The sequence below is a fragment of the Giraffa tippelskirchi genome, chromosome 2 (assembly GCF_054371585.1).
Source record: "Giraffa tippelskirchi isolate mGirTip1 chromosome 2, T2T-mGirTip1v1.2.pri, whole genome shotgun sequence".
In the NCBI taxonomy this organism is placed as follows: domain Eukaryota; kingdom Metazoa; phylum Chordata; class Mammalia; order Artiodactyla; family Giraffidae; genus Giraffa; species Giraffa tippelskirchi.
The window spans coordinates 44531812-44543831 of NC_137276.1; the positions used below are offsets into that span (position 1 = coordinate 44531812).

Below are 12020 nucleotides of genomic sequence, written 5' to 3' on the forward strand. Positions count from 1 at the left end.
GTAGAAATGTAATTAAGGCAATGCAGCTGTATTGTTCATAGAGAAATAGTCTAAAGTCTGTACTTTAAGTCAGTTATGATATTTACAAACTTGAAAATTGTATTTTGTATAGCTTTTACTTTTTGTAAGCCCAAAAGAACAGCCTTAAGATAAAGCTGAGAAAAGTAAGAGAGAAAATAGCATCCATGTGAGAGGCTGAGATTAATGATAGTTTGCAGTAAATACAAACACAAAAGGCTTGGCCTAGAATACTCGGACTACTGTTTTCAATGGAAGAGTCACATGTCAGAATTCACTTTTGGTAATAAATACTGTTGATACGCCCTGACTTGGTTGTCACGGGTGAACATGTGAACTAAAGAACTAAATAGAACTAAAGAACTAAATAGAAATCTTTCTGAACTCATGTAGGCAACAGTAACAAATATAATCATGCAAACCTCAGGACATCACTATAACTTTTTAAAAGCACTTGCCCAAGATCAGGCTACAGAGTAAGAGCTTTCTAGCTTCTCAGTCTTTGAACTCTTTTTTACTCTTTTGCGAGGGCAGAGGTGAATGGCAGTATTAAAAGTCTTTTACATCCTTTTTTTAATAGAGAAAAAAATGGACCATAAAGCTCAGAAACATATAATAGGAAAGTAGATTCTACAGAACAACTTAGCTTAATCTCTGAAGAAAATAAGTACTGTTAGAGACAAGCACTTATTAAAAAAGATAAGCATATGATATGTTTATAAAATAATGAACTTGATTCTACAGACCACACCTCAAAATCAATCTCATTATTTCTATACTATTATTACCATGTAGGTAATAATACGCAGGTGTGTTTGAATACAATGAACAGCTATAGAAAGAAATTGATGTAAAAATAGATAAGAGAAAATGCTAGAGAAAGAGTATGGGTTTCAGAATTTATATTTAAAGTAAAGCAATTGACATGTAAAGGAGCAGCACAGTATACTATCCAGCACAGCATGGATTAAGAAGCAGACAAACCTAAGTTCAAATTCCTATCAGCTGAAATCTATCTAAATGGTCTGGGACCTTGTACAAAAATGATTAACCTCCAGGTAGACTGATGAGAGACAGAGGGAGAGAAAGAAAGAAGTGAATATCATGATGAAAGGGAGGATATAATGAATGAACCAACAAATATATAAACCATGATAAGGAAATACTAAGAAAAACCTTTATCTTTATAAATTCACCAAAAATATAGACTAATTTCTTGATAACCACTAAAGCACTCAAGAAGGAAATAGATAACTTAAGACATATCCTACATTCAGTCAACAAATTAAATTTATATTTAAAACATCTTCCAATAAATCAATTTTAGGCTGGATAGATTCACTGGGGAATGCTGCCAAATATTTAAAGAAGAAATAACAATTCTATACAACTTCTTCCAGAAAATCAAAGAGGAAGAAATACCTCCTACTTGATTTTTTACAATGAACTTTTAGTGGAGTATAGTTGCTTTACATTGTTGTGTTAGTTTCTGCTGTACAGCAAAATGAGTCAGCTATCAGTTCAGTTCAGTGGCTCAGTCGTTCCCGACTCTCTGTGACCCCATGGACTGAAGCACGCCAGGCTTCCCTGTCTATCACCAACTGCCGGAGCCTACTCAAACTCATGTCCATTGCGTAGGTGATGCCATCCAACCATCTCATCCTCTGTGGCCCCCTTCTCCTCCCACCTTCAATCTTTCATAGCATCAGGGTCTTTTCCAATGAGTCAGCTCTTTGCATCAGGTGGCTCAAGTATTGGAGTTTCAGCTTCAGCATCAGTCCTTCTGATGAATATTCAGGAGTGATTTCCTTTAGGACTGATTGGTTGGATCTCCTTGCAGCTGTGCAAATATATATATATTGGCTTTCCTTCCCACTGAGGTCATCATAGAGTACTGAGTAGACTTCCCTGCATAATAGGTTCTCATTAGTTATCTGTTTTATACACAGTAGTGTATATATGTCAATCTCAATCTTTCACTCGATTTTTTAAGGCCAGTGTTGGCCTTATACCAAAGTCAGACAAATACTCTGGGAAGAGAGAAAATATCTAATCAAAACTCCTTGTGAACATAGATGCAAAATTTCTTAACAAAATATTAGCCAATTGAGCTCAGCAACATATATAAAGCTTGATAAATCACAGCCAGGTGAAGTTCATTCCAGGAATGTAAGCTTGCTTTAACATTAGAAATTCAGTCTACCTAATTATTGATATTATCAGAATAAGAACAATCAATAGATCTACACAAACACATTGGATAAAATTCAACATTAATTTACAAGGAAAACTTTCACCAAAAAGGGTACTTTCTTAACCTGATAAAAAGTCACCTATTAAAAACTCAGAGCTAATATCATAATGATAAAAGACTGAAAAACTAAGAATGTATTTGCTTGCTAATACTACCTAACTTTGTATTGGATGTCCTAACAAGTAAAATAAGGCAAGAGAAATCAATAAAATACTCCAAGGTCAGAAAGAAAGAAATCGCTAATCAAAAAGTACACACGTGTGCATAAAGAAAACCACATGGAATCTACAAAAATAAATACACTAGGAAAACTAGAATAATAATAAATATAGTAAGTCACAGGATATAAGAAGAATATATAAAATTCAATTGTAAACTTCCAATGAATTCTATAAATTAAAATTTTTAAATGATTTCATGTAGAATAACAAAAATGAATTATTTAGATTTAAATCTAACAAAATATGTACATGGTAAGTATTCAGGAAAGAAACACACAAAAAAAGAAAAGAATTCCTAAGTAATGGGTATATATATTGTGTTCCTGGTCTGGAAGACTCCTATTTATTAACATCAGTTCTTCCTAAATTAATCTATACATTCTACACATTCCTAATTGAACCCATAGAAATGAAAAAAGAATAACCAAAGCATTTTGAAATAGTTATATTTCAAGGCCTCATGATATCTGATTTTAAGACAGTATAAAGTTATAATAATCAGAAAAATGTTTTGTTGCTAAAGGATAGGTACCAAAAAGAATAGATAGAACGGAAACAGACTCAAAAAAAAATACGTTTATTTTTTAAGATAATTTAAAGGGAACTGATAGCAAATAATTGATTTTCAATAAATTGTGCCAGAAATATTGAACATCCTTATGAAAAAAATCCTTGATCTATACTTCTCATTTATACAAAATTTAAATGAATGCTAGTCCTAAATATAAAATGTAAAACTATACAGTATTTAGAAGAACTCATCAAAGAAAATCTTTTTTTATGAATGAGAAAAGATTTAATAGATATACACTAAAAGAAAAATAAAATGCATTTAATGTTAAAAATGCCATCAACATTCTCCTATCCACAGTCTTATGGAATCATTGCTAGGCTAAGAAAAAAATTAAATAATTTGATTGATTTAAATTTCAGGAATATGAAATATATATGTTGGGTAGGTTGGAAACAATGGATAGAAGGTATAGATTTTGGATAAATGAAATAAACTATAATATTCTATTATTCTTATCTTGTTCACAAAGGTATAATGTGAAATGGAATTTGCTCACGACAACATACAAGAAGCCTATAAACTTGACGCTTTCTCATCCATCAACAGTTTTCTAATCTTAATATTCTCAATTAATAGAGAGAGACTTTGGCAAGGAGGATGTTTAGAGGGGCATGTTGTAAGAAATGCAGTTAAAAAATCCCAGATCTCATTTTGAAAAAATGTATGGGCTTCAATATAATTTTAAACATAGTTAATAGATGTATGTAGCTACTTGTAGCATTTTAAAACCTTACTTTGGGCAACCATTCTGATTCTTGCCTGTTTTAATTAGAATATTCAAATAGTTTAAATAACATGGATTGAAATTTCTCCTGAGATTTTTACCCACAAATTATTCATTCTTCCAATTTAGATTCAAACTTTAAAATTCAAAGTGAAATTTTAGAAAATCTGTGAGGTAATATTCATTTAAATAAAAATGTGACATTAAATAAAGTAAAAATAAGACATTGATGAGACAAAATATAAAATTAGAAAATAATCTGAATCTGCCATGATCTATAAAAGCAATGTAAATCAGAGGTGAGAATCAAGACAGCAATGTAGTTATCTCTTAAGAAAATACCTATAGTTTTTACCAAGCATATTTAATTTAAAAAATCTACTTCTACCTCTAAGCAGAGTGATTCATTCATCAGACCTCAGAGTCATTAAAATCAATTTGATTTTGTCAACCACTAAAAGAGATGAGAATGGCAATCAGCTCAAGTTGATTGAAGTTCATTAAAGGCCTTTTCTAACTCATTGGCTGTTGTTTGCTTATTTTTGCTTTTCTTTTTAAAAAATTCTACTTGAAGTGCTGAATATACAATTGAATATTGTAACAGAAATAAATAGAACCATGCTTTCTGAATGTCAGGATCTTGACTGTCCAAGTCAAGTTTCAATTTAAGATTATCTCCTTTAAGTCTATAGAATTCACAAACAGTCCTAGATATTGGCACCCTGATGACTGCATTTAGCTCTGTAGTGTGTAATTGTATGCAATGGTATCACTGAATTATTTCTCTAAAGTGTGGCCACTTGTCTTCTTGATAAAAGCTGTAATGCTTAATTTAGTAGAGGATAAAATGCACATTTCAGAATCAGGGTTGTAACTTTGTTTGCTTTATCAGCCTAAAATTTCAAATGATAGATATCCATTAGAATTTTCTCTAGATAGTAGATTTTGGAAGATGATTTCAACTTATTTCACACATGCACATACACCCAGTATATTTCACACATGCACACATACACATGCATACATGTTCACACAAACACACCTTTCTGCATTGAGAAATGTAATCAGAATTAACTGCTTTTAACTTGTGCACTCACATCTCACATGCTGGATATGCTATGACCATCACCAGCGTTATATATTGTGTTACACTCATCATTCTCTTTCTAGCAAAAGTAGTGAATAGTTTAATACCTAATGGATTTTACTTTCTTAACAAACATCCTTCTACATGAAAAAAGAGCTCCCATTTCTCTGAACTTGCATACTCTTTAATGTGCTTAGTAAGATATATCAGGAATGGTAATGGTCAGTTTTCATTTCAATACCAAAGAAATGCAATGCCAAAGAATGTTCAAATCACCGTACAATTGCATTCATTTCAGATGCCAGCAAGATGATGCTTAAAATCCTTCAAGCTGGGTTTCAACAGTACATGAATTGAGAACTTCCAGATGTACAAGCTGAATTTAGAAAAGGAAGAGGAACCAGAGATCAAATTGCCAACATAGGCTGGATCGTAGAAAGAGTAAGGGAATTCCAAAAAAAGCATCTAGTGCTTTGTGGACTATGCTAAAGCCTTCGACTGTGTGGATCACAACGAATTGTGGAATATTCTTAAAAAAGATAGGAACACCAGACCACACCACCTGCCTTCTGAGAAACCTGTATGAAGGAAAAGAAGCAACAGTTAGAATTGAACAGGAAACAATGGACTAACTTAAAATTGGGAAAGGAGTATGTTAAGGCTGTATATTATTACCCTGCTTATTTAACTGATATGCACAGTGCATCATGTGACATGCCAGGCTGGATGAATCACAAGCTGGAATCAAGACTGCCAGGAGAAATATTGACAACCTGAGATGCAGATGATATCATTTTAATGGCACAATGTGAAGAAGAACTATAGAGCCTCTTGATTAAGTTGAAAGAGGAGAGTGAAAAATCTGTCTTAAACTCAACATTCAAAAAACTAAGATCATGGCATCTTGTCCCATCAGTTCAGTTCAGTTCAGTTGCTCAGTCATGTCTGACTCTTTGCGACCCCATGAACCACAGCACGCCAGGCCTTCCTGTCCATCACCAACTCCTGGAGTTTACGCAAACTCATGTCCATCGAGTCGGTGATGCCATCCAGCCATCTCATCCTCTGTCGTCCCTTTCTCCTCCTGCCCCCAATCCTTCCCAGCATCAGGGTCTTTTCCAATGAGTCAACTCTTCACATGAGGTGGCCAAAGTATTGGAGTTTCAGCTTCAACATCAGTCCTTCCAATGAACACCCAGGGCTGATCTCCTTTAGGATGGACTGGTTGGATCGCCTTGCAGTCCAAGGGACTCTTAAGAGTCTTCTCCAACACCACAGTTCAAAAGAACCAATTCATTGGCGCTCAGCTTTCTTCACAGTCCAACTCACTTCATGGTAAATTGATTGGGATAATGTGGAAATAGTGTTAGATTTCATTTTCTTGGGCTCCAGAATCAATGTGAATGGCGACTGCAGCTGTGAAATTAGAAGATGCTTGCTCCTTGGAAGAAAAGCTATGACAAACCGAGACAGTATATTAAAAAGCAGAGACATGGCTTTGCTGACAAATATCCATATAGTCAAAGCTATGCTTTTACCAGTGTCATGTATGGATGGTTTTACCAGCAGTCAAGTCAGCCCATTGTTCCATGTATCATGTGAGAGTTGGACAATAAAGAAGGCTGAGCACGGAAGAATTGATACTTTTGAACTGTGGTGTTAGAGAAGACTCTTGAGACTCCCTTGGACAGCAAGGAGATCAAACCAGTCCATCCCAAAGGAAATCAACCCTGAATACTCCTTGGAAGGGCTGATGCTGAAGCTGAAGCTCCAATCCTCTGGCCATCTGATACAAAAAGCTGACTCATTGGAAAAGACCCTGATGATGGGAAAAACTGAAGGCAAGAGGAGAACGGGGTGACAGAGGATTAGATGGTTGGGTGGTATCACTGATTCAATGGACTTGGACTTTGAAAAAACTCTGGGAGATAGTGAAGGACAGGGAAGCGTGGTGTGCTGTAGTCCATGGGGTCTCAAAGAGTTGGACACAACTGAGTGACTGAACAACAGCAACAACAAAGATATATCACATGGTCCTTTATAGTAGTGATGTAGGTCTCAATATACCTTCTCTTTCTAGCTTACAGAATCCTTAAAGGTAGTGTCTGACATTTCCCAAAAAGAGGAGCCTGAAGTGAATGTTAGTGTGCCACAGTTTTGTTAGGAGTGCAGCCCCAGAGAGTCAGGAGCGAGGGAAAAGGGGAGTGAAGCAGAGAAGAGCAGAGCCAATATTATAGCCTGTTACTGAGCTATTCATTGCTGGTATCACAGGTGATGGAACACTTTGTTTTGAAAAACTATCTTCCAGGAGGTCAAAAAACTGTCTAGGAGGACAAAAATACAGGCTAGCTACTGTTTCCCACTGATCAAATGTTTATCCCATGGAACATCTATACTCTATGCAAATAAGTTGGATACATATGGGTGCTAAGAGGATCCCAAAGCATCACAGGCTTCAGTGGTAACACTGAAGCCCTTGAAAGGGAGGTGAGGAAAGCACAGCAAGAACACGAGGTGTCCTTTCTGAGATTGTACCCAAGCATTGCATTTCAGAATCTTTTGTTAACTCTGATGACTACTCCATTTCTTCTAAGGGATTCTTGGCCACAGTAGTAGATATAATGGTCGTCTGAATTAAATTCACCCAATCTGATCCATTTTAGTTCACTGATTGCTAAAATGTCGATGTTCACTCTTGCCATCTCCTGTTTGACTACTTCCAATTTACATTGATTCATGGACCTAACATTCCAGATTCCTATGCAATATTGTTCTTTACAGCATCAAACTTTACTTCCATCACCAGTCACATCCACAACTGGATGTTGTTTTTGCTTTAGCCCAGCCTCTTCATTCTTTCCTAAGTTATTGCTATACTCTTCTCCAGTAGCATATTGGGCGCCTACCGACCTGGGAAGTTCATTTTTCAGTATCATATCTTTTTGCCTTTTCATAGTTCATGGGATTCTCAACGCAAGAATACTGAAGTGGTCTGCCATTCCCTTCTCCAGTGGACCACGTTTTGTAAGAACTCTCCACCATGACCCATCCATCTTGGGTGGCCCTAAATGGCATGGCTCATAGTTTTATTGAGTTAGACAAGCTGTGGTCCATGTGATCAGTTTGCTTAGTTTTCTGTGATTTTGTTTTTCATCCTGTTTTCCCTCTGATGGATAAGAAGTTTGTAGAAGCTTCCTGATGGAAGGGACTGGCTGTGGGGGAATCTGGGTCTTTTTCTGATAGGCAGGGCCATGCTCAGTAAATCTTTAACCCAATTGTCTATTGATGGGTGGGGCTGTGTTCCCTCCCAGTAGTTCGGCCTGAGGCCAAACTATGGTAGGGGTAATGGTGGTAATTATCCCTTCAAAAGGGGTTATGCCAGCACCATCCCTCTCAGGACTGTTGTATTTAGGGCCCCTGACCCCACAGCAGGCATCTGTTGACCCACACCACCACCGGAGACTCCTGGACACTTACAGGCAAGTCTGGGCTCAGTCTCTTGTGAGGTCACTGCTTCTTTCTCCTCGTTCCTGTTGTGCACAAGATTTTGTCTGTGCCCTCTAAGAGTCTGTTCCCCAGTCCTGTGGAAGTTCTGTAGTAAACTCCCACTGGCCTTCAAAGTCAAATCCTTGGAGCTTCCTAGTCCCTTTGCCAGATCTCCAGGCTGGGGAATCTTTTGTGGGCTCTAGAACTTTTGCAACAGTACAAGAACTTCTTTGATATAATTGTTTTCCACTTTGTGGGTCATCTGCTTGGTGGCTCTATGGTGGGGTTAATGGCAACCTCCTCCAAGAAGTTTTATGCCACATGCAGCAACTCCAAGGTCTGTTGGAGCCAGAGTCCTAGTCCCCATGCCAGCCACTGCTGATCTATGCCTCCATATGAGACAGTCAAACACTTAAAAATACTTACTGAATAAATAATATTGTTAACAAAGTGTATTGAAAGATAAGAGTGAATGTCATATTTGAAGTGAACACTAGCATTAAGAATACAATAAAATACAATGAACACAATAGGTTGGTCTTTTCTAAATGTTTAAGATTTGAAGGAGTTACAGGTTGCTACTATAAGTACAAAGTTATGTAAATGACTTGTACTCAGTTTTGTTAAGTCATTAAGAAAATCAGGGCAGCTTTCTAATTCTATTTTTGGTGAAAATAGCTGTGTGATCTCTCTGGGCTCATTTACTACATCTGAGAAGTCAAATGAATGAATTTGATGACGTCTAAGGTTTTTTTTGTTTTTTGTTTGTTTGTTTTTTTGAAAACTTTGAAGCTGATATGCTTAAGATCTTGAATTTATGGCAAATAATTAAAAGTTAATTTAATAAATATTACTAAGCATGAGATAGGCATCTTTCTTATTGCTAACAAGACACAGTAATGAAAAAAAGACTTCTAAACTGCCACACTACTGTTTAAATCCTAGTGTAAGGAATCACAAAGCAAAATAAATAAGTGAATAGTATGATAGAAGGTAATCAGTTATAGAGAAAAAGAAATGACAGTGTCTAATGAGGCCAGACTATTGGGTTAAAATATTAAATAGGGTGTCCAGGGTAGGCCCCTCTGAAAAGCTGAGGTGAGAGATCCACCCACAGGGATAATGAAAGAGGGGCATCCAAGGTAGAAAGAACAATGCAAGTGTCCTGAGGACAAGCTAATAACAGGCTCTGTGACCTGAGCCAAGTGATGGAAGTAGAGACAACTATAAGGAAGATGTCAGACGGTTAAGAGGAGATCAGACATGTAGCACCCATAGGACACTTAAGGATTTTGGCTTTTATTCAGAATGAAATGGAATCATTGAGATTTTTGAGCAGAGAAATGAGGTGGGTTGACATAGGCTTTTAAAAGGATCACTTTGGCTGCTGTGTTAGAATAGATTATCACTGGGCAAGGAGGTAAACAGGAATATGGAAATAAGAGTTTCTAAAAGATACATCTGAAAATAATATCTGTAAAATTAATAACCTGGCTGAAATGAATGGTAATGATACCACATATTTTAATTTTTTTTTTTTTCAAATGCTGTGACTGTCAGACTGAGTGAAAAAGTTCTACCCACCTAACGTAGACTAGATTTCTGCACCACTTTGTGCAGAGGTCCAGAATTAAAATATCACTTACTATAGACAAGTGACATTCGCCTTTAAGTAATATGATGAAAAAAAACAAAAACAAAAACAAAAATGGAGATGAACAGGTCTATATATATTTTTGTATTATTTATTAAAAAATGTTCTCCAAATATTTTACACTCTTCACAATGTCATGAGGTCATTCATGTCTCCATTAACAGAGGAGTCACCTCATCAAAGTCATATAGAAGTTGAAAGTGGAGACTTACAAACTGGAGGAGGTATAATCATTGGTAGCAGAGAAATTTGAAGGATGGTATATAAGTTGCCTGTTGCTGCTGCTGTAATAAGTTGCAACAAAACCAAGGGTGTAAAACAGCACACATTATCTTTTAGTTTGGGGGTAAGAAATGAAAAACATTAACATGTTTCTCTGAGCTAAAATAAAAATGTTGGCAGAGCTGTGTTCCTTCTGTAGACACAAAGGGAAAAACTATTCCCTGTTTTTTTTACCTTATAGAGGCTGGCAATCTTCCTTGGCTTTTGGCGCCTCTTTATCATGAAAACCAGCAGTGACCAGTTTTTCAGTATGTGCTTCTCTGGCACTGACTTCTGCCTCTTTTTCCACTTTAAAGGACACTTGTGATTACATCGGGCCTGCCTTGACAATCCAGGATAATTTCCCCATTTCAATGTCATCTTATTAATAACCTCAATTTCCAGTTGTCATATACCTCAACATATTTACAGATTTGGGTAATTAGGACATTAACATCTTTGGGGACCCATTAATGTGTCTAACACAGAGGGTGAGATAGATTTAAGGTGATGGATTCTAAATAAATCTTTCCTTTTCATCATAACTTGTAATAATACATCTGAATGTATATATCAGGATATCTGTGACCATTTAAAATTATTGCAAATAATCATTTTAAATTTTTAAAATTATGTTTTGTAAAGTCATTGGATCTTTATAGAAAACAATTAAGATTCTAACAGTTTACCTTTATGACTGTATTTCTCTTTATGATCATGAAAGAAGTTGCCTGTGCAGGCTACTTTCCAAATGATGAACCTAGAATATTGAATACTTGTTTAACATTGCTTATCCTTAGATTACCTGAATGTGTGCATGTGTGTGTTACTTTTCAGAAGGTGACTATGTTCTTGAAATCAAGAACATAAAGATAAGATGCATGCAAGCCTAGTTGTTGCCACTCATTAGATGATAAACTGGAAGTCTCTACTTAAATGGAATAATGGTGCTACTCAAGATAGACTTGAAAAATATTCTAATATACTAAGCATTGAATGTTGAAGACCTTGCCATGTTGAGGAACACAGGAACAGGATATTCACCCATGGTCCTGGAACACAGGTTTTTCTCCTGAAGAGATTATAAATGTCTGCTGTAGATTTCTCTATTAAGTTATGGAGGCTGGCCTTATGTTTAGGTGATGTCTAAACATTTTATTTCCTCAAAGACCTGTATTTAAGGCCTGCTTTCAATATAAGGGATACATGTCCAAGGGCATTTTCAAAGTAGAGTGTTACACTAGTTCCTGTTTTAGGGTGGCAGCCTGGGCTTAGGTAAGAAGTCTACCACTTTCACAGATTATACATTACCTAGTTAAAAAAAAAAAAAAACTATAGAAATTATGGTTTTATACTCTTTGACAACAGCCATATTGCATACTAAATTTTAAATGTCTTTGTGTCATAATTTTCATCACTATCATATATCTTCAGCATCATTTTGTTAAAAGGGACAAACTTGCCTTACTTCTCACTGTTTTTGCAGAAAGGGTGGATAAGTGTCCACAACTCAGTTAAGTGTTTAGAAAAGATCTACTTGGATGTGACAAAACTCATAAATGAGTAACTTGCAGAAAAGTGGTTAGATATTCTGACCTGGAACAGATGGTAAATAGAAGAGGAAAGTTAAAGCAAGAAAAGATACATGTCCCTGGAAATCTCTAGACACTTACTTGGTAAATGGCTAAATTCCTACATAAAATGAAGTAATATTGGGATCAGTTTATTTATTCAGGCATTG

The 12020-nt window shown here is 35.9% G+C and overlaps 1 long non-coding RNA gene across 1 annotated transcript in view; it reads right to left on the reverse strand.

The window, feature by feature from the left end:
- Window positions 1-5040: 5040 nt before the first annotated feature.
- Window positions 5041-12020, reverse strand: part of LOC145539672 (uncharacterized) — an 870498-nt gene continuing 863518 nt past the window's right edge. Inside the window, exon 5 of the long non-coding RNA XR_014077894.1 lies at window positions 5041-5456. This is a non-coding gene — a long non-coding RNA (uncharacterized LOC145539672). The remainder of the gene's footprint in view (window positions 5457-12020) is intronic.